Source organism: Choloepus didactylus, chromosome 2, assembly GCF_015220235.1.
Source record: "Choloepus didactylus isolate mChoDid1 chromosome 2, mChoDid1.pri, whole genome shotgun sequence".
In the NCBI taxonomy this organism is placed as follows: Eukaryota; Metazoa; Chordata; class Mammalia; order Pilosa; family Megalonychidae; genus Choloepus; species Choloepus didactylus.
This window is the reverse complement of record NC_051308.1, coordinates 64,783,204-64,809,998: the sequence shown is the minus strand read 5'-3', so window position 1 is coordinate 64,809,998 and position 26,795 is coordinate 64,783,204. Positions and strand designations below refer to the sequence as shown.

The 26,795-nt window shown below is 35.6% G+C and overlaps 1 protein-coding gene and 1 long non-coding RNA gene across 10 annotated transcripts in view; one reads left to right on the top strand and one right to left on the bottom strand.

Moving 5' to 3' along the window:
* The window catches only part of KCNT2 (potassium sodium-activated channel subfamily T member 2), a 446,059-nt gene that overhangs the window by 379,867 nt on the left and 39,397 nt on the right, over positions 1–26,795 (bottom strand). The window lies entirely within an intron of this gene.
* Positions 1–26,795, top strand: part of LOC119526195 — a 44,576-nt gene that overhangs the window by 14,507 nt on the left and 3,274 nt on the right. For 5 of the 7 annotated variants that reach the window (XR_005215144.1, XR_005215146.1, XR_005215147.1 and 2 more), the window contains one exon: positions 1,219–1,430. The exons of 1 other annotated variant lie outside the window; for it this stretch is intronic. This is a non-coding gene — a long non-coding RNA (uncharacterized LOC119526195). Of the gene's footprint in view, positions 1–1,218; positions 1,431–16,070; positions 16,395–26,795 lie in introns of those variants that run through there. One more of the 7 variants, XR_005215145.1, reaches the window with a different exon arrangement.

Genomic DNA, 26,795 nt, shown 5'->3' with positions numbered 1-26,795 from the left:
CTTATAGTATTTCTCCAATATTTTATAGTTTGTGTTAATATATAGGATAACATTTAGAATTTTATACGTAGACCACATTTATATTTTATCCACATACACAGGTTTAAAAATAAGCACTACAAGTTCTCTTGTAGAGGTTCTAAAATAAATCAGGCAGCAGACATAAGAAAACTGAGCATGCTCTGTTTCTCAATTCTATCCTTTTTATGCTTAGTTATCATGGGAACTCTGTTTCCTTCAGGCAAATGTATCGGTTCTCTGAATCAAAGGCTTGGGGGCAGCAGAAGGAAGTAAAGGAGAGGGACTGCTGAGAGTAAACACAGATAGACCCCGTGGAAACTTTGAATTCTATGTGGGAAGATTATGTTCTTAATGATATTTTTCTAAATACAAGAAATTCTTCACATTCAGTATATTTATGATTCATGATTTCAGACATTTGTAGTTGTGCCAGACCATGCTCTCAGTTCCCAGCACATGTTTTTATAGCACTGCCCCAGAGGAATCACTGAAGAAAGTGAAAGGGCTCAGCTTGGCCTCCAAGAGGCAAGAAAAGCTCAGAAGTTCCCTGTTCTTGACTTCTGTATGCCTACCACTTAGAGACTGATGAGGATTAACTCATGCTTAAATACTCTCCAGGATCATTAAATCCATCTTAAACCCATAATTTCTGTTGAATTATTTTCATCAGATTGTTACACAAAAGCTCTGAGCAATAAAAGCTTTTGTTGTTGGTAGAGGGGCAAAACATAAATTTGCTATTTAGGAGTGTCTGTGTAGAGTAGGGTTAGATGGAACAGAAGAGCCAGTGTGTAGCAAACAGACATTGGGATTCTGAGGGTGCTGAAGATGGAAGAACTATTTAAAAAACAGAGGGATTCTGAAATGGAGAAAGAGGATTACAGAAATAAACTACGTCATTTAGAGCAAGGTGATTGCAGTTTGTAGGACAAAGACACATAAAATAAGATCATATATATTAAAATGTGAATGGCCCTTAGAAGCCATTTTCTTTGATCCCTGAGAGAGATACCATCTAAATCTTCATGGAAAGTGAACATTCAGCATCTGCAGTCATGTTAGTGATGCAGAGCCATTCCTGGACAGGGAACAAGTCTTCCTTCTATGTATTTTCCTGCAGCTTCTTAATATTTTAGTGTTGCTCTGAACCATGACAAAAAAAAATCCGTTTCCTTTTCCAATTACATTCATTTATAGAACATCAGCTGTGGGCAGCATTTGGTGAAAGGTAAAAAGGCTACAACAACTTAAACATGATCACTTTCCTGAAGAGCTCAGAGATCTCCAGGCATTGGAAACATAGCTTCTCAGACGACACTCTCCTTACTTAACTGTCCTCTTTTACAGTGAGGAGAAATTTGCACTCCTCTAGCCACCCTAGTTGGTATCCTTCTTGAATTGTTCCAACTGTAAGTAATCACAACCTGCAAGACTTATTTTAAAAAGTTCAGAATGTAATAAGAATCTGGGCACTGCATCAAAGTTAGTATGATTCTGTGAGGTGTCAGAAATATTTATAAATACAGTGACCCACAAACTGTTGACATTTCTTCTCTTTCTTGTCCTTTTCTATGAAGTCATCACAGTAGTTGCCTACCCAATTCCAGCCCCTCTCTTAAACCTGAATAAAAGAATTAATAAAGGTGTGTGTAGGGGATGGGGGGCAGGAGTCAAGTAAAATATTTTATGCCATAAAGGAACGAGTCCATATTCTAATTCTAAAATGACATCCCTCAATTGGCTCAAAAGTTCTGCCAATCTCTAAGTTTCATTTTTTTTTAAAAAAAAAAAAGGAATTCCTGATTGTTTCATGATCCAAATCATGAGTTTCTTTATTTTCAAGGGGTTTCTGTAATAGTACATAAAAGCAAAATATCCCATTTTTGAGAGACAAAAATGGGTGCATAAATTCTCATTATTCCTTCAAAATTCTAATACTACTTGGATTTTTCATCACAATTTTGAGTGAGAATTAATCAAAAACATAAATATCATTCTATACCATTTTTGAGAAATATAATGATCCCAGTAAATATTCCCACAGAACTGTGCCACTTGTAGTAGGCAGACTGGTGGTAATAGTTAAGACGTAATTTTTCTTGGCCCCTGTGGAAATTCTTTTCATATAAAGCTTATGACCCAGCATGATTTGTATATAGAAAAAAAAATAGTGAACTGCTAAGAAAAATGGCAATATGAATTAGCATGCATAGAGGATTTATTATTTAACAGCAATGTAATTCCATTTTGCTGAACACCATCCCATTCTAATCTCATTAAACTGATAAGAAGTATATAAAAATAAAAAAAAATTAGATTACTAAAAAGTGAGCAGAAAAAAATAGCAGTTTTTAGGTAATTTACTTGATCAAGTAGATCAATAAATCAATGTTTCAGTATTTACATGCTTTTAAATAAAATCTTATATTTACTATTATAAGGCCCATCTTTTCTTCCCAAGGAAATCAAACTTTATAAAACAATACTTTTCAAAATTATTAACAAGAAATAACGAGATCTGATTATTGTTATGTGGTAAGATGGGAGAGACTTCACATCCTGTCAGGGAAAGAAAACTCTGTAATACTTTATCTCACTCTTGTCATGGAACTGTTACAAATGAGCATCCTGACAAAGTCAATGATATCTAATACTTTTCAGAAAATTCTGTTTAACTGCATGCTGATATTATAAGAGTGAGAGATTAATTTTTATTTCTAATTAGAAAATGACACTATATAATGAGCCTTAAAAAATACATTCAGCAACAGCATCCCCATTCTATCCACCATTAAAGAAATTTTGTATGCAACTTTCATATAGCACATGAAAATGTGCATACACAAATAATATATGACAAATGAAATTAAATGGTTAAACGTGGAAAAGTCCAATTCAAATGATCAATTAACAACAAGACCATAAAGTAGGGATATTATATCTTATTTTTTATTTTATTGACTATGGTTTACCTTGGAATTGAGTATATTGGATTACATACTTTAAAAAAGAATCACATTGGGGCCTGCCCATTAAAATGGCAGAGTAACATGCTTCAGGGCTCTGTGCCCCCACAGGATCTTTGAATAACCAGCAACCACTGGAAGAAAAATCTTTCTCAAAGCTCTAGAAAAAAGATAATGGACTGCAGTAACAAGGTGAGTGCCAAATCAAGAAAAGGACTACTAAGCAGTAGGATCTTGTAGTGTCCACCCTGGCCTCTCCCCCAGCCCCATCAACCCAGCATGAAGCTGCCCCGTGCTCCCAGTGCAGATCCCTGGTCCAGATTTGGAGGAAACAAAGTAACCCTCGTGCACATACTGGGAGCATGCATGTCTGGACCAATCTGTCTGGCTGATACCAAACAAACACAGGGCTCTCTCCATGGGGTTCTCTGCCTCATGCACATAACAGCAAATCTATGACACTGGGGTTTCAAAAGGAGAAAGAATTTATTACAAACTGAAGCAAGGAGAACGGATATGGCCTAAGGACCTAAAAATATGTCCCCAGGCATCTTAGGAGTTTAGGGTTTTATGGATTCAAACAAGGAGAGATGGAATTGTTACTATTACAATAACAAGTATAAAAGACTACAATTTACAAATTTAAAGAGCTAAGCTAAGCTAGAACTAAGCTAGCAATTACTATAACAAATATAAACACTGTAGCCAGAAGGTAGTTCTGGGTGGAATCAAGTGCCCTCATTAAATTCAGGGGTTGTCTCTGTCATTAAAAGACTCTAACGTTGTAAAACAGGATAAGGGGATACAAGCAGGACCAGTCAAGAGGTTTTACAATTTGCAATTCAGTGGGTTTCAGTAATTTTAGGTATTTCCTTTGGCTATTCTACAGTATCCTAGAAAGTTAGAAAAAGGTTTCTATTTAATGCTTCAGTCATCATAAATATTTGTTAAATCCCAATTTCTTGGTTACATGGTGGTGGTCTGAGGGACTCAATGTCCCAGGACTTGCCATACATGTAGAGGCAGATCACAGAACCTCCGACACAATGCTGCAGGAAAGCAGTCAAGTTGTGTCACCTGAAGCAAGGCATTGCTCTCCATAGGGCATTCGGTGCATTGCCCAGGACCTTGAGGAAACTGTTTCCCAGTGAACAGGGAACATCTGGAACGAGAGGCATACACTCATGACCAAGACAAGACACAGGCAAAGAAAGGATCAGGATGGCCCCTACACTTCAGCCTGAAGCTATTCAGCTAATTACTCTAAAGTCATTTTATGGATAAGCCCTGAAGGAGAGCATGTGCACGGGTCAATTTGCAAAGACTAGAAAAGATGCTTTCTTTCTTTCCTTCTTTATTTTTTTGTTAGGTCCTGGCAACCAAAAAGAAAGCTCTGTCACACCAGCTGGCTTCAAGCTTAAGGAACAGTAAGGAACAGACACCTCAGTGTCTAAATCCCAGGGATTAAAACAAATAAAATATCAAAATGACCAGATATGAACAAAAGATTTCAAAGCAGGAAGCAATCATTCAGGCAAAAGATGAGATTAAAGCATTAGTATTAGAAACCATCAATGAGGAGAAACAGACTTGGACACACCAGACAAAGATTTTTTAAACATGTTTCTAAATATGCTCAAAGAGCTAAAGGAAAACATGGACAAATAAATAAAGGAAAACAGGAAAATATTAGATGAACACAAAGAAAATATCATTAGGGAGATGGAAATTATGGAAAGGAACCAAACTGAGCTGAAAACCACAGTAACAGAAGTAAAAAATTCCCTATAGGAGTTCAACAGCAGATTGAAGCTGTCAAAAAGAAAGAATTTGAGAACTTAAAACAAGAAAAATGAAATCATTCAGTCTGAGGAACAGAAAAAAGAAATAAAGAAAAGTGAACAGAACCTGAAGAACCCATGGGATACCAACAAGTGTACCAATGTATGCATTGTGGGAATCCCAAAAGGAGAAGATATAGAAAAAGGGGCAGAGAGAATATTCAAAGGAATAATGGCTGAAAACTTCCTAAATTTAACAAAAGGCATGAATTTACACATCCAAGGCACTTAAAGAACTCCAAACAGGATAAAACCACACTGAGGCATATTAAAATCAAATTGTCGAATTCCAGAGATAAAGAATTCTGAAAGCCACAGGAGAGCAGCAACATGTTACATACAATGGAGTCTCAATAAGGTTAAATGCTGATTTCTCATCAGAAACCATGGAAGCAAGAAGACAGTGGAATAACATATTTAAAGTACTAAAAGTAAAAAATTGACAACCAAGAATTCTATATTTGACAAAGCTATCTTTCCAAATGAGAGCAAGATTAAGATATTCTCAGATAAACTAAAGCTGAGGGGCTTTATCACCCCTAGACCAACCCTATAGGAAATGTTAAATTCTGTAGTTGAAAGGAAAGGACAATAGACAATAGATCAAAGCCACATGAAGAAATAAAGATCTCCAGTGATAGTAATGACATAGATTGTTAAGGTTTGCTAATGGTGTCATTATGCAAAATACCAGAAATAGATTGGCTTTTATAAAGGGGGTTTATTTGGTTACAAATTTACACTCTGAAGGCCATGAAAAATGTCCAAATTAAGGCATCAACACAAGTATACCTTCACCGAAGGAAGGCCAATAGTGTCCAGAAAACCTCTGTTAGGTGGGAAGGCACATGGCCGGTGTCTGCTGATCCAAGGTTGTTTTCCAGCTCCTCTTTCAGCTCCTGTGTGTTCTTCAAAATGTTGCTCTTGGGATGTTTTGTCCTCTCTTAGCTTCTCTGGAGCAAAGTGTCAGCAAAAGTCTGCTTTCAGTGGCTGTCTCCAAAATGTCTCTCTTGGCTTTAGCAACAAGCTCCTTCTGTCTGTGTGCTCTTACAGGACTCCAGTGATTTAACTAAGACCCACACTGAATGGGTGGGGTGACACCTCCATGGAAATCATCCAATTAAAGGTACTACCCACAGTTGGGTGGGTCACATCTCCATGGAAACAACCTAATCCAGAGATTCCAACCTAATCAACACTAATACATCTGCCCCCATGAGATTGCATTAAAGAACATGGTGTTTTGGGGAACATAACACATCTAAACCAGCACATAGGTCAATATAAATGCCAGTACTATTGTATTTTTGATTTGTAAAGCCACTTTTTTTATAAAGTCCCTATGGCATCTATAAGGCAAATGCATAAAATGCAATGATAAATCAATGGATTTAGACTCATAAGATTTGAACATGTAATTTGTGACAAGAATCACATAAAGGTGGGTGGGGCAGAAAGCTATAGGAACATAGCTTGTGTTTACTACTGAAGAAGTTAAGTTGGTATCAAAGCAAGTAAGATTGTTACAGATTTAGAATGTTAAATTGAAGCCATGGTAATTACAAAGAAAATAATGGAGAATAGGCAACTCCTAGAGACAGAAATTAGAGTATAGGTTGCCAGGGGCAGGGGCCAGGGGAAATAGGGACTTAATGCATAATGGGTATAGGGTTTCTGTGTGGGAAGGTGGGAATATTTTAGTAATGGAAATGGTGAGGTTACTGCAATATTGTGAATGTGATAAAATCCACTGAATGGCATGCTTGGGAGTGGTTGGGATGGGAAAATATTTTTGTAGACATGTTCCCAAGACTTAAAAAGAAAAAAAAAAGAAACAAAAGAAAAAGTAACTAAAGAGACAATGACAATTAAATGTAATACTTTATCCTGGATGGTATCTAGCAAGGGAGGAGAAAGGGCTCAGAGAGACATTATTGGGATGTGAAAAAATTGGTATAAACTGTAAGCTTCATATCTATGTTAAACTTATTGAGATTGATAATTGCACTTAAGGCAGTTACATAAGTGAAAACTCTTGTTCTTAGGAAATGTGCAAGGCAATTTTGAGTGCTCAAAAAACATGATGTATACAACCCACACACAAGTATTCAAAAAATGGATTGATAAATAGATGGACAGACAGACAGAAGGTATATTAGGAGACGTAGGGGTACACTGAAATTCTTTGTATGGGGTTTGTATTTTTTTTTTTGTAGCTGTCCTTCGAGTTTGAAAGGATTTCAAAATAAAAAGTTTAAAAAAAGAATCACATTGATTATAAAAATGTGACTGATTTTTTTGTAGGAAAATTAGAAAAATAATATTTGCAACACTAAATTAAAAAGAGACCTATGCCCACAACCAGTGCAACAAGCCAAGTAGTGCATAACTTCTCAAAATCTCTAGTGTCTTTGGGGACCTGGTCAATGATTTGCCAGAAAAACCAAAAAACAAATAGGCAGTGAGCTCAGGGTAAAAAGAAAAAATGCCAAGATAAAAAAGCTCATGATTCATCTCCTATAATTGCCTTTTTTCTACATATTTTTTCTGATGGGTTTCTGTTTATCTATCCTTGTAGAGTTAGCATGTATATTTTTTTTTCAGAGACGAAACTTATTTTTTATGATTTCTGATAAAGGTACATAAATCAAATGTGTCAGCTTTTAAAACATTTTTATTTTGTAAAGAATATTTAGTTATAATTCTCTAATTCCATCAAACAGGTTTCTGTGTAGTTTTGTGAAAAAGTGGCCATGCACTGTTATTCTTCATGAAGCAGGTAATATTGTGAAAGGCATGTTTATTTGAAATACAAATGAGGTACATGTAAACAAAGCTATGCCTAAATAAAAAATAAGGTAAACAAATAGCTGTTTTAGTTGGGAAAAATCATTCACTGAATGCTTTCCTTAAATTGACTCCACCTAAATAAGATTTTTTTTTTAAATCACCTGAAGACTGAAGTGTGTTTTCAACTATTCTTTACATAATCTATTTATTTTTATATAGGTTATTGCAAACAAATGCAATGTTGCTTTTGTCACTTAATATTATAGCATTTTATTTATGCATTTATATTTATGATACAAATGAACATATTTTTCAGGTGGTTAAAAACTCTGAAAAAATAATATTCCCTACCTGCACAGAAATTCATCTCATAAATATACATAAACCATAATTAATAAACCATTCATTCAACATCAAGTATTAGATTGTTTCCAATTTTATGGCACGATAAATTGTGAAACATAAGCATCTTTAAGTGCAAAGCTCTTACTGTGTTTTAGATTATGTCCTTAGGGTAGATTCCGCGAACTGGATTTACTTGTTCAAAGAGCATGAACATTTCAAGGGTTTCAGTAAATACTGCCAAATCACTTTGTAAAGGGTTGAACAAATTTAAATTCCCACTAGCATTGTAAGAAAGTTCCTGTTTCACTATATTCTCTTCAATCCAGTATTATAATTGTGAATGGCAGGGCTAAATATGGCATCTCATTTTAATGCACATTTCTTGGTTTATTAGTGATGTATTTTTTCTGTGGTTAGTATTTATTTGTATTTCATCTCTTCTGAGTTTTCTATTTAAATCCTTGGAAAATCTCCTCGAAAAAGTTTTATAGTAAAAAGTGTAAACCATTGCTGTACTTTTCCAATGTATTGTCTGACTTTTAATCTGTGAGCATGTGTTTTCGTGTTTACACATGGAACATTTTAAATCAAATACATCTTTTTTTTTCCTCAATAGACAGGTTTAAAGAATCTTTTTATTCTTAAGAAGTTTTTCTCCATTCAGATTTTTGATATTCAATTCCATTTTTTCTTTTTTAATAAATTGATTTGTCATGTCATTAGTTTTCATTCATTCTTTTAAAAATATTAGTAAGTGCCTACTATGCATCAAGAAAAAATACTTTAAGCTTGATATAATGCAACACTGAACTAAAACTGGTATAATCACTGTGCTCCTGTAACTTAAAATCTCATGCAGGAAACAGCTATAAATGAAAGAAATCCTTGAGCTGAGATGTAAAGATGATGATGGCTAAATTAAGTGAAAGGGATGGTAAAGCAGAAGAATAATCTAATGCCAAAGCCATGTGGTGTGAGTTGTGATAAACTGAAATAGAAACAATGTAGCTAGAAATGTGTAGGAGGGGAGCATGGACGGAGAGAAAGCTGGAGAGATAGGTAAGGGGCCCATGAAGCACCGAAGGCCATCTTAAGATTTTTGGTCTATATCCTAAGAAGAACAGAAAGCACTGAAATGTTTAAGGGATATAGGGAGGTAAAATATGCTCAGTTTTATATTTTAATCAAATGGGTTGGGACTAGAAACCACTCTTTTAGGAGGCTATTTCATAGGGCAGGAGTGAAGTAATAAAATGTAGATTGAGGCTGTGGGAGTGAGATCGCAAAAAATGGAAATTTTATGAAATCTAAATGGAAGCTTACCTGTAATTTCACATCGAATAAACTATTTTTATAGTTTCATCATGCTAGTGCCAATTAGCAAAAAACCATCTAAAGGATACTTCCTTGGCAACAAGAAGGAAATTGTACACCATTACCATAGCTAAAGGTGGTAAATGAATGCTTCATAGAGATGTCAAGTTAATATGGGTACCTGCTATGAGAAAAGTATAAGATGTACATAAACAGATTATAAGATTTAGCATTTTATTCTATTACAAGATATTTTAAAAGCAACATAAAAAGCATTGCTAGGTTTTGATCATATTTTTAAGTTCCTCCGTGATTAAATCCCAGATATGATTGTTGGCATAAATCTGGGAACTTCCAATGGTTCTCTGCAATCCTTATAAATGGAATCAGCCAGATAATTGATACTTGAGATTAATCAGGAAGTGGGAAAGGATGAAATCCGGAGATATTATCTCTTCATCCACCTGGAAAGACATCTTTTCCTTGTGTCATGAGATTTAGTATGGCTGTATGCTCATTTAGACAGTTATAAGAAATTAACAGAGCTCCATGGGTAATGGTTTCTATTTGTATTTCTGAAGTAGAAAGTTAGGTCTTCTGTTAAGAAAGAGAGGAAGGTAGTGAAGAACTGTTGAAGTGAGTGGAAAACACATTGAAAGAGTCTATGTGGGAAATGAAACAGCAGAACCCTTCCTCAGCAGCAGAACTATTCCTCAGTACTAAAGCCTTCCTTCATGTAGGATTTTTACTATTTTATGTTCAGAACCTTCGACTCTGGGTGCCAATTTATTTGGTTGTTTACTTCACAATTCTCAGCAGCTCTAATATTCAAGCATAGAATGCATTTCTCAAAATAAAATCTCCCTGAAACTTGCTCCCAATCAGACTGAGTTAAATACTGTCTCCATTCTCTCTTAATCTCCATCTGCATTTACCACAAATTATAATGCTTTCTTTATATAATATAATGTGCTCTTGTCTCTCTCTCTCTGTGGTGTCTGAAGCAAATGCTAAATGTCAATTAAATGCCTTCCAGAAAGACACTGTGCTAGGAATACAGAGATAAGAAACATAGCTCTGGGCTTTAAGAAGTTTACAGTAGTCTTTTGATGTGTCCTTTTGTGATATTTTTCTATCCCTTTAAAGCAACAATAATTCAAGACAAGACACAAGGCAGGAATCATCAATGAGGTACATCGCTACTATCAAAATGTTAATCCTAAAAAGTTTCCATCCTTTCAATGATATCCTAAGTATTAATTTCTACCCTCTCCCAGCTTTTCTAGGACTTTTACGTTTAGTTTCTCAATCTATTCAAATATTGGTAATAATTTCTCTGATCATTATGGTCAGTTATATTTCTAAATTTATTTTTTTACAAGTTTTTTAAAAGTGTTAATTGAATACTTCTGATGACATATTAACTTCGTATATTAATTTCCTAACATTTCAGAACTTTCTATACTGTTTCATTGGTCTCTCTAATTTGAATAACATTGTTTTAAAAGTGGATATTGTCCTTTTAAAATATAGTAACTATTTGTTAGTGTCTACCTCTATTTTTTTAAATGACCTCTTATTATCTTACTGTGCCTGTTTGAAATCACAGGGACCCTACGCCAATCACAAGGACTTGTGGGTCAGTGGCAGACACAATCTGTGGCAAGACTGAAATGAAGGCTTATGCTCTTGCAACAGCCTTAAATCTCCAGGAACACATGGGAGGTTTGATTATTAAAGCTGAGCTGCCTCCCTAACCACCCAGACACAAGCTCCCCATTCAGGGCAGATAGCAGCAACAACACACCCAAACTTAGTGCAACAATTGAACCCCACAAGAATCAGATCCCCACACACCACAAAGACAAAGTTGGGGAGAACTGAGTTGAGGGGAATAGGTGACTCGCAGATGCCATCTGCTGGTTAGTTAGAGAAAGTGTACAACAACAAGCTGTAGATCAGACAAATTAGAGACTGGTATTTTTTATATCCAGAAAGAACCCTATCAAGTAAAGCAAATGCCAAGAGGCCAAAAGCAACAGAATATCTTAAAGCATATGATAAACCAAGATGATATGGAGAACCCAAACCCAAACACCCAAATCAAAAGATGAGAAGAGACACAGTACTTGGCACAATTAATCAAAGGACTAAGGACAAACAACAAGAGCATGGCACATGATATAAGGGACATAAAGAAAAGCATGGCACAGGATATAAATGATGTAAAGAAGACCCTAGAAGAGCATAAAGCAGAAACTGCAAGAGTAAATAAAAAAATAGAAGATCTTATGGAAATAAAAGAAACTGTAGGCCAAATTAAAAAGACTCTGAATACTCATACTACAAGACTAGTAGAAGCTGATCAACGACTCAGCCTCCTCGAGGACCACAGAATGGAAAATAAGAAAACAAAAGAAAGGATGGGGAAAAAAATCAAAAAAATCGAAATGGATCTCAGGGATATGATAGATAAAATAAAACATCCAAATTTAAGACTCATTGGTGTCCCAGAAGGGGAAGAGAAGGGTAAAGGTCTAGAAAGAGGATTCAAAGAAACTGTTGGCGAAAAATTCCCAAACCTTCTACACAATATAAATACACAAAGCATAAATGCTCAGTGAACTTCAAATAGAATAAATCCAAATAAACCCAGTCCAAGACATATTCTGATCAGACTGTCAAATACTGAAGAGAAGGAGCAAGTTCTGAAAGCAGCAAGAGAAAAGCAATTCACCACATACAACGGAAACAACATAAGACTAAGTAGTGACTACTCAGCGGCCACCATGGAGGCAAGAAACAGTGGCATGACATATTCAAAATTCTGAGAGAGAAAAATTTCCAACCAAGAATACTTCATCCAGCAAAACTCTCCTTCAAATTTGAGGGGGAGCTTAAATTTTTCACAGACAAACAATGCTGAGAGATTTTGCTAATAAAAGACCTGCCCTACTTCAGATACTAAAGAGAGCCCTACCGACAGAGAAACAAAGAAAGGAGAGAGAGATGTAGAGAAATTCAACAAACATATATAGAACATTACATCCCAAATCACCAGGACACACATTCTTCTGTAGTGATCATGGATCTTTCTCCAGAATAGACTATATGCTGGGACATAAAACAAGCCTTAATAAATTAAAAAAAAAAAAATGAATTTATTCAAAGCACATTCTCTGACCACAGTGGAATACAAATAGAAGTCAATAACCATCAGAGAATTAGGAAATTCACACACAACTGGAGGGTAAAAATGAGGGAGAGATGAAAACACTCCCAGATAATCAAAAGCTGAGGGACTTCATCACCAGTAGATCAGTCCTATAAGAAATGCTAAAGGGAATTGAGCAGGCAGAAAGGAAGGGACACTAAACAACTGACTGAAACTACATGAAGAAATAAAGATTTCCAGTAAAGATCACATGGTAAATATAAATACCAATACTACTGTATTTTTGATTTGTAACTCCACTATTTACTTCCTACAGGATCTAAAATACATAAACTGTAATGATAAATCAGTGGTTTTGGACTCAATGCAAAATATGTAATTTTTGACAAGAACTATATAAAGGTGGGGGAATGGAGGAGTATAGGAACATAGTTTACGGGTCCTATTGAAGTAAAGTTGATATCAAAGAAAAACAAGATTGTTACAGATTTAAGAGGTTAAATTTAAGCCCCATGGTAAACACAAAGAAAGTATTGGAGAATATGACCATAGAGATAAAAAGTAGAGTATGGGTTACGAGAAGTAGGGGAAGGCACAATGGGGAGTTAAGAAGTGAGTGTAGGGTTTCTGTTTGGGGTGAAGAGAAATTTCTAGTAATGGATGTGTGAAGGTGATAGCATTGCAGCATTCTAAATGTGATTAATCCCACTAATGGAATGCTAGGGAAGGGGTGGAATGGGAAGATTTAAGCTATATATATGTTTCCACAATTGAAAAAAAAAAAAAAAGTCTAAATAGACAACAACAATTAAATGCCAAGGATGATCCTGGATGGGATCTGAGGATGGAGGAGAGGAGGCTCAAAGGGACACAGCTGGGACAAAAAAAGAAAAAAAAAAAGGAAATATAGAATGTAAGCTTTATATCAAGGTTGAATTTCTTGAACTTCTTAGCTGCGCCTAATGCGACTGCATAAAAAAATGTTCCTGTTCATGGGAATTGTATATGTGAATTATATTGTTTGTTCAAGGATGTGTGCAGCTTGCTCTCATATGTTCAGAGGACAGAGCAATAGATGATGGAGGATAGGGAGGGAGAGAGGGAGGGAAAGAATGAAATGGTGGTGTGACAGGATGTTAAAGTTGGTGGATCAGGGTTTTGGTGGAGGGGGGTCGGAGTATGCTGGAGCTCTGTGTATGGGGTTTGTATTGTTTCTGCACTGTCCTGTAAGTTTGAATTTATTTCAAAATAAAATTTAAAAAATATATGTATATATAAATAGTGTAAGTTTAAAGAAAAAGTCTATTATGGTAGCTGGTTTCCTAAAGGGGAGAGCCAATGGTGCTCCCTGTAACTAAACAACATCCAGGCAATAATGTCCAGAGCAAAGAGGAAGGCTTAGAATGGTGAATCGGTGAAAGTTCTGCACAATACTCCCTCTAACAAAAATGTAAATTTTACTTTTTTTCTTTTTATACATCAAGTTATATGTAGAAAAACTTATACAAATTTTATTAAAAATGCTTCTGAGAGGATTGAAAAAAAGGGAAAAGGTGATAGATTTACTATCTCAAGAGCAGGAAGGAGTTCTCTTAAAGAGACAAATGTATTTGGGAAAATAACTTGATAATCTTTTGGCAATGTTTGAGAACATAACTTGGGGCTTCAATTAGATGAGAGTGGCTGAGCAGTTTGCAAGTGAAAACAAGTTTAAAACCTGTTTTCCTACACTGGAAGTGAAGAGAAGTGAATGGCAAGGAAAGGTAAAAGACGGAAGCTACCAAGATGGCGCAAAGTTAGAATCCATGTGGGAAATTAGGTGGGTAATTAGGTATTAAAATGATATTAAAATGAAGTAAAATCTAGAGGTCTATGTGACTCCCACTGTGAACTAATTTAAAGAGGATGAGAAATGCAAGAGCCTGACTAGCATGTTTGCTTCTAATGCAATTCTAAAACATTCCTCTAAAATTCTATATTTGAGATATATATAATGCAAATCAGTTACCATTATTCACCATATTAAATCTCCTACTGACGGTTGTTGCAGGCATAAGATTTATTAAAAAAAAAAAATTATGATACCGGTTCCATTGGTTCTACACCCAATGCAATTGTATTTCACAACCAAATCAAGATTATTTGGGAAATGTACAGTATTGATTCAAATCAAAAGGAATCCTAACAATTGGAATGATGATAATGGAAGGATTCCAGACCTGGAACCTCAACCTCTCACCAAATTGTTCAGAATGGCTCTCACAGCTTCTTATTTGCCCTGAGGAAGCCTTACTTGTTTGAATCCTCCCCTCATGATTCACTCTCCTTTTTGTTCCTTTGGAAGCCAGAATTCTAACTTAACATGGTTCTTAAGGTAAGATGTAACAACAGTGGAAATAAGTTTGTCATTTGAAGGAATTGCTGGAATTCGGTCATTCATACTGCTCCAAAAATAGTAACTAACCATGTTGGTAGATTTTTTTTTACATTTTTTATTGCAAAATATAACATATATACAGAAAAGTTATAATATTCAAAGTACAATTTAACAAGTAGTTAGCAAATTCAAAGAATGTGCTGGGTTATAGTTCCACCATGTCAGTTAGTTCCTTATTGTGAAATATAGCATATACACAGTAATGTGATAACTTTCAAAGCAAAATTTACCAAGTAGCTAAGGAGCAAATTTCAAAGCATGTTATGTGTTACAGTTCCACCCTGTCAGTTATTTCCTTCCAGCTATTCTAGTACCCTAGAAACAAAAAATATATATATTTATATAAAGATTCAGTGTTCATAATCCTTTGTTAAATCTTATCTTGTCTGTTGCTACTCCTCTTTCTCGTTTGATCACTTTCTCAATCTTCTGGGATATTTGGGCAGTAACCACCTTAACTTGTTCATTTCGAAAAGGGGTGTCGACATTATGGGGAAGGGAGATGCATGTGGTTGATGTTCTTTGAGAGGCTATTGCCTGTGGGTTTGGGGACTTATCTGGTATAGGAACACTATGGAAGATTTAAGTTTCTGAAAAGTAAACGTAGTGAGTGAAACTTTTATCGAGTCTTAGATAGGGATTTAGGTATTCTTTAGTATTTTGGGGATTTCTGCTGGTTAGGGCTTGGCATACTATGGGCATTTGAAATATCTAGCTGGAGCTTGCATAAGAGTAACCCACAGGTGTTGGCAGATTTTTACAATGGATTTTAGTACTGAATTTTAAATGAACCTGATTAAACCTAGCTTTACAAAATCATATAAAGTATATCACAATATAGAGGAAGGAATCTGAGTATTTGCTGAATTGGACCTATTTGTGGAAACTTCACCCAAACCCTTTCATATCACATTGGGATTGTACTCTGACTTAATGCCAAGTAAGCAAGAAAATCTGAGCATTGAGTAGAAAATACAATTTTGAGTAGTATTCTCAAAGCAAGAGAAAATTCTGCACATGTTGCAAGCTGGCAGATCCAATGGAACTCAAACTGTTTATGGAAGATAGTGATGTTATATGGAATCTATGACAAGCTGCCACAGGAAGAACAAAACAGGGTTACCAAGGATTCTGAAGCAAGAATAAGCTTTCCTTGGGTAAGTAACTATTCTCCTTTTCAGAAATAGCTAAATCCTGGTTTCTACTGGATGGCAGTGATGACCAAAGGCCTGACCACTGAACACCAGGGACTCATCTTGAACATGCCCATAAATAACCGGGTACAGCTGATGCATTCAACCACAAAACCAAGCATTTATCTTTTCCTCTGGGGAAGTGCCCTGAAGGCACAGTTAAGTTACATGAACACTCTTCTAGTGAACTCATGTTCGTTCTCCTAGCCTACTTCTGCCACACTGCTCTGATATGATCTGACATGGCCTACTACATATTTTAGTTCCTATTTTCCCCTTCCCACTAGAATGTTAGCACCATGAGGACAGAAATGTTTGCCTGTTTTGTTCACGTATATGACCTCAATACTCTGAACGATGAGCACACAGGAAATGCTGAATACATATTTGTCAAAATAATAAATGCTTTTAAGATTAGTATTTTTGCAAAGAGATGAATAAGATGTTGGTATTAAACAAAAAAGGGAGAAATACACCCAAATGAGGAAGACGCTTATGGATCCATTTACAGTTTCTGTTGGAAGAAAAGCAGCATAGAAGAGGATCTGAAGTATCCCCCCCAAATCTCCTTGCTCAAAATATTAATTTGGGAGGAGAAAGAATGAGAGGTGTTGTGGCTATCCTCAGGGGACATCCCAGAATTGTAGCACTGGGTCCCAATTCAGACAGAGAGAGGTGGCAAATAAAAATGTTGAAATGAATAAAATATGCCCCTTAAGGTAGACTTTTTGGTCTCAGAGAGACTGACATTAAGCCAGTTTTTCAACAAGTAAAAAGGATCCTCAAAAGAGAGTTGGATACCTGGTCAATAATCATGCTGACTAATTTGCCTCTATTGGGGAACCACATCTAATAAACAATTTAGTTTTGATAATATGACATTCATGCAGTAATGCCTAGTAAACTAGAGTCCAAATGGTGCAAATCTAGGAGAAGTGACAAGACTATGGAAATCCATGTTTCCAGAGATCCAGTGACTTGATTATTGCCCCAGAGATGAATTTTCTTTTGCCATGGAAAGGGTCCAGCTGAGCTAGGAATGAGGTATTTGAGAAGCTCCAGGGACTGCATAAAGCAGGAATGTCAATTATTTTGTTTTAGTAGTGGAAATAGTGTAAATTTTTGGTAACATACATCCATGTTAAAAATCTGACCCTAATCATGCAAATTTTAAAGACTGTCTAAAGGAGATTAAAAAAAGATAAGCAAAGCCTGAGAGGTAACCTTTCCAACACCATGAAAGAAATGGTGCTATGCCACCCTCTGTCTTGTCTTAATAAGTCTCAGATCTGCTGAAAAAAAAAAAAAAAAAAAAAAAAAACACACTGATAAGAACATGGTGCTCACTTTCTCTCTTTCTTGGATGGGCTAGAAAAGTACAACATACCTTGGCTGTAAAAGGAGAGGGTATGGTAGGTATGGTAGTGACATAGTTTGGGAATTTACTCAACCTCCAAGCCAAAATTAAACCTGCAAGTTCAAGGTTTGGACCCCTTGCAAGGATACACTAGGGACTTCTGTTGATACAGAGGAAGCTCTGCCTGACATAGGATCCTTCAAATCCAGGGAGCCTAACCTTGGGTAATAGAAGTTTGTTTGTGTGATGACTTAATGCCTGTGAGTTGTGAGCAAGAAACTCTCTCAGCGTAGCAGGAAAAAGACCGAGCTAAATAACAATATCCAAATGGAACCTTAAGTATCTTGATCTTGGCCTTTGAGAAGGTCAAGAAAGTGAGAGTGTGCCATGAAAACAGAGTGCCATGAAGTCAATCAGAGAAGGCAAAGGAAGAAGCATCTAAGTGAGGAAAATAAATATTATGCTTTGCCACCTTATCAGCAAATCCCATCCACTGTCACCACTTAGTGGGATGATTCGTAGACCATCTTTGTTACAGAATGCAAATACTTTCTATGGAGGACGGATACTATTACTAAAAAGTTATTTTATTGAGCATGATATACACATTTGGATAGGCAAATACAGGCTTTCAAGAAAGACTGGTGAAAAAGGGAGGGAGAACGTACTGAGATGATGGAAGGCCAGGCACTTTGCAGAAAGAAGAAACATATAGGAACCAACAACCAAAGAGTTGCTACAAAGACTTTTATGAACAGGGATGATTTTCATTTGTTTCTTGATGAACGATAACAGTTTTCTGCTTCTCCCCAAACTTCAAGGATAACTTCTATTCCATATAAATGGGGAAATAAATGAAAAGGGAGTTTTTTTATGTTTCAGATTTCACTGGGTGCCAGGATAAAATAAGTGCAGCCTTAAATTCATCAGACCAGTATGAAATGATCAGATCTTAAAATAATATTACTAAACCAGTTAAACTGATGAGTTACTCTACAGAACTCAAAGTAAACCTGAAGACTTATTACATGATCTTCATACTTTTCTTTGACATACTTATAAAGTCTCGTTCAAAGTGTTTTGAACACTAAATAATACATGAATAAAGTAATGAAGAGAGAAGGAAGAAAGGAATGAAACAAGGAAAGAAGGAAAGAAAGGAGGGAAGGAAGGAGACAGAGAATGAATGATCTACCTCACAAAAACCTGACTGAAATAGGCATTACATTCACTAAGTTTTATTTTTAACAATTAGCAGTCAATGAAGAAGACATGAAAACTGATACCCGCCCCCCCCGCTGGAAGCATTTACTTTTATTTGTTTGGTTTATTTATTTTTACTGCTTGTTTGTTTGTTTTTTCCTTAATTTGGTATTTGAAATAAATTTCAATTCATAGGAAGATGCAAAGAAATGCTCAGGGACATTCTGTCATCACCCACTCTCTTCAAAGTTAACCCTTGCTGTAACTGTAGTACAACACCAAAAACAGAAAATTGACATTGGTGTGATCCAAAGAACTCATTCAGTTTTCCCAGTTATAACTGAACTCAGTTGTGTGTATTGTGTGTGTGTATAGCTCTATGCTGTTTTATCATGTGTAGCTTCATGTAACCACCATCGCTATCAAGATACTTAACCATGACATCACAACAAGACTCATGTGTGCTATCCCTTTTGTCATGGTTTGACACTGTACTTACTCAAGAACAGCCTGTTCTTAAATCTAATCCATTCCTGTGGATGTAAACCTATTGTAAGTAGGACCTTTTGATGAGATTATTTAAGGTGTGACCCACCACATTCAAGATGGGTCTTAATCCTATTATTGGAGTCCTTTATAAATGGAATGAGTACAGAGAGAGAGAGAGAGAGAGAGAGAGAGAGAGGGAGGGAGGGAGAGAGAGAGAGAGAGAGAGAGAGAGAGAGGGAGGGAGGGAGGGAGAGAGAGGAAGCCACGGAAGCAAGAAGCTGAAAGCAACAAATCAAGAAGAGAAGGGAGAGAACAGCAGACACCATCATGTGCCTTGCCATGTGACAGAGGAGCCAGCAGCTGGTTTGGGGGAAGAAAACATTGCCTTGATGATGCTTTGATTTGGCATTTTATCAGCCAAAAAACTGTAGGCTAATAAATTGCCACTGCTCAAGCTGAGCCGTTCATGGTGTTTACTTTAAGCAGACTAGGAAACTAAAACACCTACCCCCAATCTCTAACATCTGGCATCTTTTTAGGTTCTTATTTGCCATCTATATATCCTCTTCAGTTAAATGTCTCTGCATGTCTGTTGCCCATTTTCTAACAGGATGGTTTGTCAGTTTTAAAGTTGAATTTTGAGAGTTCTTTATATGTTCCAGCTGCAAAACCTGTTTCAAATATGTGGTTCACATATAGCTTCTCCCAGTCTGTAATTTGTCTTTTCTTCCTTTTAAGACAGTCTTCTGCAGAGAAAAATTTTTAATTTTGATGAAGTTCAATTTATCATTTTTTTTTCTCTTATGTATCATGGTTTTGGTATCAAGTCTGAGAACTTTTTGCCTATTCCTAGTTTCTAAAGATTCTCTCCTATGTTACTTTCTAGAAGCTTTATTGTTTTATGTTTTCCGTTTAACTCCATGATCCATTTTGAGTTGCTTGTGTGAGACTTAGGCCAAGGTTCGTTTGTTTAGCTATGAATGCTCAATTTTCCAGCACCATTTATCATAAAGGCTGTTCCTTCTCCATTGGAATGTTTTTGCTCCTTTGTTAAAAAATAATTGGGCATACCCATGTGAGTCTATTTCTAGGGTCTCTATTCTGTTTCACTGGGCTGTGCATCTACCCCTCTGTCAGGACCACACTGTCTTACTTACTGTAGCTATTTGAAAGCCTTAACATTGAGAAGAGTGGTTCTTCCCACTTTATTCTTCTATTTTAAAATTGTTTTTGATTCTAAAGAATTTCCCTATCCATATAAGTATATGGATTTTAGAATAAGATTTTGATAGGAATTGCATTAACCCTATCAATCACTTTAGGAAAAATCGACATCTTTACTAAGTTGAGTCCGCTAATCCATAAATGTGAAAACTATTTTGTTAACTCCATGATTTCCAAATTCATTTTTTTTTTTTTTTTTTTTTTTTACAAAACACTGACGCCTTTGTGGGGCACTAAGGGGAAGCTGTCAAATTTGAGTATTACAGAATTAAGAGGATCAAGCCCTGGCCTTTGGCAATTTCTATTATTTCCTCCAATGTAATATTTCAACTAGATTATTCACATTTAAGTAACTTCCTTTACGTGAAAACTTTTATCACAACATTTATCAGAATGCTTTAAAGTTGCTGAAATACATATTAGTCTCACTAAGAGGGCCTGAGACTGATCTTCATCTTTGCATCTTTCTTAAGTGCAGGCCACATGGCCTAAATGCAACAAATATCAACTAAGTGAATGAAATCACTCTTTAATCTATGCAGGAATACCCATAAATATTCATCTTAGATTCTTAAAAACTTGGAGGCTCTAAAGCTTAAATAAGATTCAGGAATACTCTCTCCCCTCTCTTCCATCCACATATTTTTTGCTATACGTATTCTATTATATTATATAATACAATATGTAATTATGTATACATACATATAAATATACACACATACTCACACATATATACATAGGCACATACACACACAATTACCAGGGCAATATATTACCCTTATTCATGGTACAGTTAGACAATTTGTTTGTCTCTAAGAAATGGTTCATTGACTCTAAGGAACTTCCCCAAAAGAAACAGGAAACCCGGAATTATTTCCAATTTACATATTGCTCATATCACAGCCAAACTTAGTAATCCAAACTTTCACTCAAGCACAACTAACCTTCGTCCAAGCAAAACACAAATCTTAGCAGGTCACGCCATGACTTAACCTTGAAAAGGGTACAGTGATCAGAGGCCTACATACTTTTACAATCTTATCTCCTAATATCTCCCAAAGTGCACCCTTTTGCTTGTCAGTTCCTGACCTTCCCCAGGATTACTCACTGTTTCATACCTTTTACATGCTCCTCTCTCTGCATGTTCCTACCACAGTGATCTGGACGACTCTCTCCAACATCTCGCCCTCTTCAAATCTTCCCCTGGTCCTTCCTTTTACAATGCCTATAACTCTCATAATGCCTATAACCTTGTCATGCTACATGGCATTCTTATTTATTGATTTTCTCATCCCAGGCACTTAGAACATTGTAAATGCCTTAGTAGAATGAATTCACTTATGAAACTACAGCAGGTACTTGAAGTTTCTTGAGAAAAAAATAGAGGAAAAAAAAAGGAAAATGATTGAGATTTCTCAGATATAGAAAAATCAGCCAAGTGCACAAAATGGATGCAGTACTGTATAGTGGATAAATGTTTGAATTCTAGCTCTATCTTAGCTACATGGTCCTGAGTAAATCAATTACTTTTTCTGAGAATCAGTTATTATTATTTAATCTGGAGAAAGAAAGAAATAATATCTAATTTTAGGTAGGCTTTTATGAGCCATAAATGGAATAAATATGCAAAGTGCCTTGTCAATAAATACCAATAAAAGGAAAATTTTTAATTAATCAGTTTGGGATTTTCTTTCCATTCCAAATAAACCAGATTTTTTCATATATTTGCAATGGACTTTATTTTTATAAATCATTTTCAAATACGTCAACTAATTTGAGTCTCTCAACAACTCTATTAGATAGCAAAAGTTCTATTTCATTTTAGAAAGGAAGAACTTAGAGTCATGGTTGTTACAGAACTGACCAGGCAGAAAGTAGCAATGAAAGACCCCAAAACTTGGGAACTGTCCCAGCCCGCGGGACGATCAACGGAGGCTCTGATACCTGTGAGGGAGGAATGGTATGGGACAAGAGACACGAAGAATGACAGCAAGACAAGTATCCTGATCAAGCTGCAAAGCTTTATTGAAAAGGCAGGGTATATACGCCCTGGAGGGAGAGGGGGTGGCTAATAGGGACAGGTGGCGGTCTGGGATTGGTGGTAGCTGCTGCTGGGGGTCTGGGATTGGTGGTAGCTGCTGCTGGGGTGGATGGTAGATGGGCGGCTACTTGTTTAGGCACGAACTCTTGGCACGAACTACTACTTCCGTAAAGAAGGCTGACGCTATTCAAGGTTATTCTTAGCTCTAGCGGCCATGTTGTGCTTCCGGCATCGCTGAAGGTGCAAGCGCCCCAACAGGGAACCATGTTTTCTCTCTCCTTTCAGTACACGATACAACAAAATTTCTGTTTCAACACAACGATATAAACATACTGAAATGTAATAACTGACAGAACAAATTATAAATCGCAAACTGTTTCCCCAAGAAAAATAATTTTTTAGTGAGGTCTTCTTAATAAGTACATACTATTTTTTAACAGAGATGACTTTTTAAAGATTTAAAAAGATATAGTTGATTTATTTTAAATATTAAGGAAAATCTAAAACCATTGAGTTATTAAGGACACATATATAATAAATGTATAAATTTTTTGTATTATTTGATTTAGATTGATAAATTTTGAAATGAGAAAAGGACTGACATGGGAAAAACTTTTTTTTCCTTTTATGATGACGTAAAGAAATTATATTTGGTGCCTCCTCATCTTGCCTGGCTTGGTCATAAATTTCCCTTTGAGCAACCACCTCATTTAGACCTGCCCTGGGCATAACGGCAACTAGCAGGGCCTGCACCTCTATATGGTTTGGATGATAAAAGCTGTAACTAACTTGTCCCAATGTTCCCTGCCACAGCCTTTCCCAAGGGCCCCTGCCATTTCTTCTCAGAATGGCCCCTGCCCTTCACACTGCATAATTTACTAGCAAGGCCTGTATCTCCATATGACTTGGATGATAAGAAGCTGCCCTCAGCTTCTCCAAATAACCCTTGCTGCTTCTGCTTTTTGTGAGGTACAGTTTGAAACTTCCAATCCCCAGTATCTGTGGGAAAGCCAAACTTCCAGATAAGTTTGCCAGTTCAGCTGACTTCTTTATTTTGGACATTTCTGGTGCAAACTTACAGGTAACTTGGTGACAGTTTGATCTGTATGATTATCACAGACATAATACTACCATTTAATATGCATAACATTTTATTAATATAAATACAATAAAAATCCCAGTTTTAAGTGTAATTTGATGATTTATGATAAAAGTTTATAGTTGTGCTACTCCCACCACAAAGAAAAACATTTCTATCACCCCAAAAGTTTTTGCATAAACTTCTACATGATATTTTTAATATTTTCAAAATACGTTTACACATATTATCCAACATTTATTATCCCAACATTGAGTTAGCTTAAGTAGAGGAAGGAAAGGTAACTAATATTTGGTGAGTATTCCTGAAGTACCAGGCTGTGTGTTCAATTCTTTACGTACATATCCTCAATGAATCCCAACATCAAATAATGCAAACAGGTATAGTTATACTCATTTAACATAGGTAGAAATTAAAGTTCCAGCTACTCAAGGCTAGTAAGTTTTTTAAAAATTATAAACACAAATATATCTGATTCAAAAGCCAGTTTTCTTGGCTTTACTACTATTTTATAAAGAGGAAACTGAGATCCAGAGAAATTAAACTAATTACCCAAGGAGAAACAAGCAGTGATATCACAGGAACTCAAATGTGTGCTTTTCCATTTCAATCTACTCTCTCCTGAGGGAATTATTCTATTTAGCAAAATGTTCCAGGCAAAACTCATTAGGAGTACCAGTTAATAGCATACTTCAGAGTAAAACAGATATTGTCATGTACATAATTATATGAACGTTTTGCAGATTATTTTTAGTGTACAATTCTAACAGCATCTATAAAGTCTATTAGATAAGTTATGAATAAACACATATTACAAAATTATAAAGAAAATGGAAAATACTGCTAATATGTTATTCAACATCTTGTATTTTTTTCATTATCTATACAGACCTATCCTTTTGAAATAAAAAGTACTATTGACTACATTAACATACTCATGTTTCTATCATACTTTTTAAATCACTAGGCAGTTTGGGTTTTGATGTGCATTTTTAAAGACTGCTAAAGGTAAATTCACAGAGCAATCAGTCCAATCAGTGGTATTTTCCCCTTTCTTCTTGCTTATACTTTCCCAAGTAATGAATCCAATGATGTTATTAAACTCTTCTTTACAAGCAAAGTATTTTCTTGGAAAAAGTAACCAGTTTTTTTATTTATACAAATGCCTAAAAGATGACAACCTATCAAAGAGGAAAAATATTTCTCCAAGGAATTCTATCATTTTTAATCCAATTAAACCAACAGAATACTCTTAGTTTATCAATTGTTTTATAGTAATATGAAGTACTTATATTAAAAGAAGAATATACAGTATCAACTCATTTAAAAACCAACATCTCTCCTGTAGATTCTGTTTCTGGCCAAGGTGGAGTAGCAAGCACCAGATTTACCCTGCCTCCTGCAACAACCAAAACACTGACAAAATATACCAAAAGACCCCTTGATTTTTCAAGACGCTAAACATCAAGCAACAAAGGACAGCAACCCCTGAGAGGCAGGAAACAAATTACTGCTTTTAATGCTTTGAGAAAGTTTCCCACAGGGAGAGAAAACACAGGTGGAGCATGACTCCATGAATTGAGAAGATGTATCAGAGTCTGGAAAGAGCAAGACAGAATTCACAGGACAAAGGACCAGATTGGGGAGAGTTGCACTTAAAATAACCTCCAGAGATTTTCAGAGAATCTCCCTCAACTACTCAATTCAGTCCTCATCAGCATATGCATGTTAGGAAACTAGCCAAGGCTGGGGGAAGAACCACCCGAAAGATCAGTGATAATAGTGCCCTGAATTCACATAGGCCATGAACTGTGCCTGTTGCCACCAGCTAGATTGGAAAACCTGTGAATTTCCAGGGTGCTGAACAGAAACTCAGAAGGGTCTTGCCCCAAAAGTGGGAGGAAATAAGCCATAGTCTGAGCACTGATCCAGTTTGCCTAACAAATCTTAAAAGTGAGACCCGAAAGGATCAAACCATTTCCACATAACATTCCAGAACAAAGCCAAGAATATTTTACAGAAATAAAAAAACATATGCCGAAAATTTGCAATATCAAGAATCAAATAAAAATTACCAGTGAGGATTCAAAAAAGCAGAAAAATATGATCCATAATTAAGAGAAACACTCATCAATTGAAACTGACTCAAAATTGATATAGATATTAGCTAGCAAGCAAGGACATTAGCACAGTTATTATATCTGCATTTCATATGTTCAAAAAGTTGGATAAAGACCTAGAATATATAAAGACAGACTCAAACAGAACTTCTAGAAATGGTAACAACAATGTGTGAGATAAAAAATCCACTGATTGGGAAAAAACAGAAGTTTAGTTTGCAGAAGAAAAGATTAGTGACCTGAAAACAAAGCAGAAGAAACAATCTACAATGAAACAAAGAAAGAATATAGAATTAAGAAAAAAAAAAGAGAATAAATGAGCTGTGATACAATTGCAAGAAGACTTATATGCATATAATTAGAATAAAGAAGGAAGAATAAGGAATGTATTCAAATAATCAATGGCTAAAAATTTTCAAAATTTAATGGTAACTATAAATCTACATAACCAAGAAGCTCAATGAACCTAAAACACAAAGAAACATGAAGAAAACTGCAACAAAGTACATCATAATCAAATTGCACAAATCTGGTGATAAACAGAAAATCTGAAAAGCAATCAAGGAAAAAAAGGCACATAAAAAAAGAACAAAAATAAAGATGACAGCAGATTTCTCATGACAAACAATGCAAGCAAGAAGACAGGGGAGAAGCAACTTTAAAATACTGAAAGAAATATGCAGTCATTCTCAGTTCTATACACAGCAAAAATATCTATAGATTCAATGCAACCCCAGTGAAGTTTCCAGCAAAATATTTTGCAGAAATTGACAAAGGTATCTAAAAATCACAGGAAAATGCTAAATGCCTAGCGTAACCACAAAACTTTGCAAAAGAAAAGAACAAAGCTGGAGGAACAATGCCTCCTGATTTCAAAATTTATTATAAAGTTATAGTAAATCAAGAAAGTGTGGTATTGGCATAAAGATAGAAACACTGATCGATGAAACAGAATGTAAACAGAAATAAGACCAGACTGATTTTCATTAAGGTACAAAGGCAATCCAGTGGAGAAAGGACAGTCAGTTAAACAAATGGTGCTTGAGTAATTGGACATCCATCTGATGAAACAATGCAGTCCAAACCATAACTCACACCATTTGAAAAAATTAATTCAAACTGGGACATAAACCTAAATGTAACACCTAAAAGAATAAAACTACTAGGAGAAAACCCTTAT